Here is a 6,000-nt window from a genome sequence, read left to right as displayed (position 1 = left end):
TTTCTATGTGCTTGTATAACTGGGAAAACTGTACTCACTGCCAGCAAGTCATTGATGTAATTGAGGTATCTTGTGTATTCTTTCTCCCTCTTTCTCTAGTATTTTTACACTGATGAGCAATTATTAAGGACCTTATTAAATATGGTTAAAAAGCCACATGTTCCCTAGGGCATGCTTGCTCTCTTCCTAATAATTATTCAGAAGGCCCCAAACTGGATGTGAAGAGTTAAACCTTGGTCCTGACCCACAATGTGGACTGATGTTCAGATGGCAGAGCTGTTCTGATTGATGGGTGGAGGACAAGGCAGACAGTGAAAGGCCACATCTGTCAGTTCAGCCTCACTGGTGGCTCAGTATCCTCTGGCTCCCAATCTTTACCTGCAAAGGGCAAAGCCAAAAGCTCAGCTCTTCTCTGCTCTTCTAGCAGGTATTAATTACTGAACTTCTATGGGTGAGAGAGTGCAGCTCAGTTTGATACTGCACTCACTTTTCTAGGAATTTGCTCCAGGGGTCCCATTAACTGTACCTGTTTTTTCACTGTTTTACATTGTCAACAACCTTTACTTATCACCTCAGAGCTGATCTATGAGGTAGAAGTGGGGTAGCGTTGGGAAAATGCCTTTTCTTCTGATTGTTAAAAAAAATTATTACATTCTAGAAATGTGGGAAAAAATGAAAAGTAAAATACAGAAAACAAAAGTCCCCATAATGACAAAACTATCTGTTATAATTTCTTCCAGTTTTTTCTATATTCTTATAAAACAAACAATATTATAATAGGTATTTACTTTTATATTCTGTTTTTTCTTACATTATTATATGACCATTCTTCTAATTCACTTAAAATTCTTTGAAATCATCATTAATGAAAACATAAACGTCTCCTAACAGCATTCTAATTTCTACATGGAGGAGGTTTCCTGTTTTTTGCAACTATAAATAGTTCTGGAAAAAGCATTTGTGTAGAGAAATCATGTTCTCATTGATAATTATTTTCTTATGTTGGATCACCAAATGTAGACACTCCGGCCAAAGTCTGTGAATACAATCGAGCAAAGTCTGTGAATACAATCGATGTGGCGGTACAATCATACCTCCACATCGTTTTCCCAAACGCGCGCTCTGATTCACACTGCATCCGCCACGTGTGAGGGTGAGTGCCTCCCTTACTCCAACAACACCGCCTTAAAGGATGGGGTTGGCAGTAAGAATCAGATGATAAAAAGGGGAATGAGTGAAAGGAGAGATCAAGCAGCCTCTTGGGGAAGGGCATTCATCTCTAACTTCTATCCTCTACACTAGGGTATGATACTAATATTCAGCTGTTCTCATTTTCTTGGGAGCCTTAAGCCTTGTTCTATGTATACACTTAAGGAAACAGAAGATCCTAAATTCTACTACGCTGTGGTGATGTTGGACACTCAGCTTTATCATTTGAGAGGAAGGTGAAGGGAAGTGCATTGTCCAGACTTGGCACTTTGGAACATCCTCCCTCCCTCCTTTTCTCTCACCCTTCACATCTGATCAATCAACAAACCCAGCCACTCTGCCTCCTGTCTGTCACCACCTCTTCACCCCTGTTAGCTTCCCTAGTTCAGCTTGTCATCCTTCACTTGAATAAATGCAGCAGCCTCCCAACAGATGCCTCTCAAATCATCCTTCATCTAGAGTAATCAGTCCAAATCACAAGTCTAGCCATCTCATCTTCCTGTTTCAAATCCTCAAGGATGCCTAATTGCCTACAGAATAAGGGTCAAACTATCTTGAAGACAAGGATCTGCTGATCTATTCCCCACCTGGCACAACTGCTTCATCTCTTACTTTCTCTTGCCTTGAGCCTTATACATCATTAAAAGCAAGCTATGGTTTGCTTTTATTTATGGTTACTGCCCAAACACCATTGTATTTTTTTCTTCTAATTTGCTCCTTTCCATTACCTGCATACCTCACCCCTTCCCTAATAATGATTGGATACACTTTATTCTTTTCCAAAAACATTAATTGCCCCTCCTTGCAGGGGGTGGAGGTTATATCATATTTCCCTACCCCACAGGTATCAGTTTGGCTACATGATTTGTTTTGGCCAGCAATATATGAGCAGAACTTATGTTTGTCACTTCCAAGCACAAATTTTAACAGTTAGAGTGTGCTCTGCTCCTCTTTTTTTACCCCTGCGATGAGATCCGTAGTTTTCCAGGCAGAGGCTGCTTCATCAGCCTGGGTCCTAAAGTAAAGACAAGATAGACCATTTGCAATGGACATGAGTGAGAAAGAAAACCTTTGTTGCTGTAAGCCACCAAGATTTTGTAGTCACTTGTTACTGCAGCATAACAAATCCTATCCTGACTGATATACTGGCCATCTCCTGATCATCCTTTCACACAATGTACTACTACCTGTAGTGAAGTTCTACAGTAGATGTATGGCTCCCAAGACTTGACGATACAAATAAACTCCCTGTTTGGGAAAGCCACCATTGCCTGAATTTTGGCAGGAGGCAGTTTCTGCCTCCCACTAAGGAAGCTAAAAAGAACTGGAACTTGTTCTCCCAGATTCCTCACAGCAAAGGAACAGACATGGGACCTAAGGCCAGCCATTTGGAAGATCCCTATTCAGAGCTCTGAGTCTTGATGTAGAGAAGCAAAGACAGTGTATTATAGCATCAATTTTGTTGCTGGTGGCAGCATCCAGTGTCCAGTGGAGTGAGTGACAGCAGTGAAAACAGAGTCAAAGGGTGTGACAGTGAGTGTCCAGCTGTGACGAGATAAGCAGACTGTTCTGGTGGTGTGATCTGTGTGTGCCAGGCTGCTGAGTCCCCTTAGCTCCTGGTCATTTTCCGAGCCTGTTTCTCCAGTTTTCCTAACAATGTTCTTCCAGTCAATTTGTTCTCTTCCTAAACTACCCAGAGCTGTTAGCAATGATAAACTACCGATGATGTTGTCTACAACCAAGAATCTTATTCCTGTGAATTCCCAGGACTGAAAGGGACCTCGTCTCCAGAAGTCACATTTTAAAAGCCCAATCCTGCATCAAAAAAAATTTACAACCTTTAATTTCTCTAAAGAATATTAAAAGGGATCCTATTTATGATTGGTATTCACTCATGCTGATTCATGCTCTTTCCTCTTCCACCTCCACCTTGAGAAGGTTTCTCACCCTTAGAACGTCTCTAGAGCCCCACACTTACAACCTGACCCCTGTCCACACCTGGACTGCCCAACTCCAGGACTGCTCTTCCTCTCGCCTGCTCTGTCTCCCAGCTCTTTACATTAGCTAGACCATCTTACCCTATCTGGTTAGGGCCTTATGTATTTTAGTTGACCTTCCAGATGTTGTTTCTTTCTACTCATTTCTCAATTCTGCAAACAATCTGGGAATCAAGCCAGGCTAGACAAAACTCTACTTAAAGTAGAAGAACCAAAATGGCCTCCCACAAGTCACATCCAACCCTCTAATTTAGTTTTGTTTTAGTTGTAGAGTGTTGTTTGAGTTGTAGAATGTTGCTATCATCTTTATTGAATTATTGCCAACATTAATGGGGAAATTTCACCAAAAAAACCCCCATGGATTTCCAGCTGTTTTGAAACATCAAAAGACCTAGCAACAGTGCAATCCCATTTCCCACGGTAAGAATCAACTGGAGCTGGGTAGCAGCCACCCCCTCTTAGAGGGCACCACCCCCCCCCAGCTCTCCATGATCCCTGCCCTGTCTTCCTCACTCAGTTATTTTTCTTGCCCTACAAACATTTGATTTTGCAAGTCCTGCTCTGCAAGGTACACCAGGAAGGACAGAAAGTATCTGTGAGCTGAAAGAGCATATTTTCTTTAGGGATGGGGGCATAGAGTGAAAGAAAGGATACAAGAAGGGAACACTCACATTTTAAATCCTGTCCTGCACCCACCATGGGACAAAAGGAGGAGAGACTGATGAAAGAAGACAGGCACAGGAGAAAGGAAGGCAGCTTCAGACAGCATGGGGAAGGGAGTGCCAAGACAAATGAATTAAGGCACCTTGCTGGCAGGAAAAATAAAAGTGTGATGTTTACCACCTTTCATGAGCTTGTATTTCAAAGGATCTCTCTCTCCTCCCACCCTCTGCCCCAATCAACCCCACCCCCTTCTCTATACCAAAAGGCATCATCCTTGATGTCCCCCTGAGCTGCAGAGGGAGAGGTGTAGCACTCCTAATTTAGAAGCAAACCACATTTGGTTCCCCATTAAATGTATGAGGGAGAAAGCTTTTGAAAGGAATCATAAGGTAAAATAGTTTGAACACCGCATTTCTAGCCCTGGCCAGGTAGCTCAGTTGGTTAGAACGTCGTCTAGATATGCCAAGGTTGTGGGTTCCATCCCTGGTCAGGGCACATACAAGAAGCAATCAATGAATGCATAAATAAGTGGAACAACACATCTCTCTCTCTCTCCCCCCCTCACATTCTCTTTAAAAAATCAACAAATAAAAAAGAAGATTTAAAGAATATTCCAAAGTTTGCTTATATTCCTTTTAATCCTAATTTACATATGCGCTGTTAATTTGTTTAAAGTTACATGCATTTAATTATCAAATTTATTTTCTTACATTTTTATCATTGTTCTTCACTGAGAAAACTTACTTGACATTTATACTTCCATATTATATCTGTATCTGTATATGAAACAGAGTTTCACCTCCTTAATACTGCATAGTTGTGAATGAAAATAAAATAGCAAATTTTAGATTTGTGGAGAAGAAACCTAGAACAGCCCTGACAGGTGTGGCTCAGTGGGTTCGGCGTCATCCCACAAACTGAAAGTTCGCTGGTTCCATTCCCCGTCAGGACACATGCCTGGGTTGTGGCCCAGGTCCCCAGTTGGGGGTGCACAAGAGGCAATTTTTCAGTGTTTTTCTGGCATAGGACGTTTCTCTTCCTTTCTTTCTCCCTCCCTTCCCCTCTATCTAAAAGTAAATAAATACAATCTTTAAAAAGAAAAAAGCAACCTATAACAGTACTGAAGGAAGAGAGAGGTCAATAAAACACTGGATTGTGCAGTAACTCCACTTTAATATAACCCACCCTTTGAGAAGAAATTCAGGGATTTTAATACTTATAGTACTATATCACATTCATGCTTTTCAGGAAAGATCTGAGAGGAAAGTTGAGAGTAGAGACATTCTGCGTTTCATCTCTGTTGCAGGCACTTAGGGGAGAGAATTTGTAAGTGGCAGATTGGGGTTACTTTACGATTCTCTTGTAGCCTCAATGGTCACTTTCTTGTCCTTTTGGGGGAGTATTTGCTTATTTCATATATTGTAACCATGGACAGCAGGATTTTTTACAAACTGATTTCTTAAAAGTACAATAATGTAATAACTATTTTGGAGAATAATTGGAAATATGTAGTTAATTTGAAGATACACATATCATGTGAGCTAGAAATTCCACCTGTAGGTACTGTATTTTGCCATGTACAATGTGCACTTTTTGCCCAAAGTTTTGAGGGAAAAATAATGATGCACATTATCCATGGGTATAATGATTACATATCGTGGGTATAATAATGGGTATAACAAGCTCGTGTATAATGTGCACAAAATCTGGGTGTGCATTATACATGGCAAAATACGGGCATGTATCCTGGACATACTCTTGCACATGTGCGCAGGGAGACTGGACAAGAATGTGCTTGCAGTGTAGCAGAATGGGTAAGTGTATCACGGCCCATTTATTGAACAGAATACCATACAGTAATGAAAAGGACTGATCTAAGGCTACATGTGTCGCTGTGGGGGAACCTCACAAATGTAACGTGGAGGGGCGAAGCAGGTTGCAAAGGAACACAGAATAATGGCACTTGAAACAGTGTGGCATGGTCTTGCAGGTGCTCTGGAGGCAGACTGCTGAATTCCAACCCACCTTTGCTACTTACTAACTGTGTGACCTTGACCGGTCACTTAACCTCTACTAGCCTCAGTTTCCTTATCTATAAAGTAGGGATAATAATTGTTTCTCCTTCATCTGG

This window comes from Desmodus rotundus, chromosome 4 (assembly GCF_022682495.2).
Source record: "Desmodus rotundus isolate HL8 chromosome 4, HLdesRot8A.1, whole genome shotgun sequence".
Taxonomy (NCBI): domain Eukaryota; kingdom Metazoa; phylum Chordata; class Mammalia; order Chiroptera; family Phyllostomidae; genus Desmodus; species Desmodus rotundus.
Note: the sequence above shows the minus strand (reverse complement) of the source record.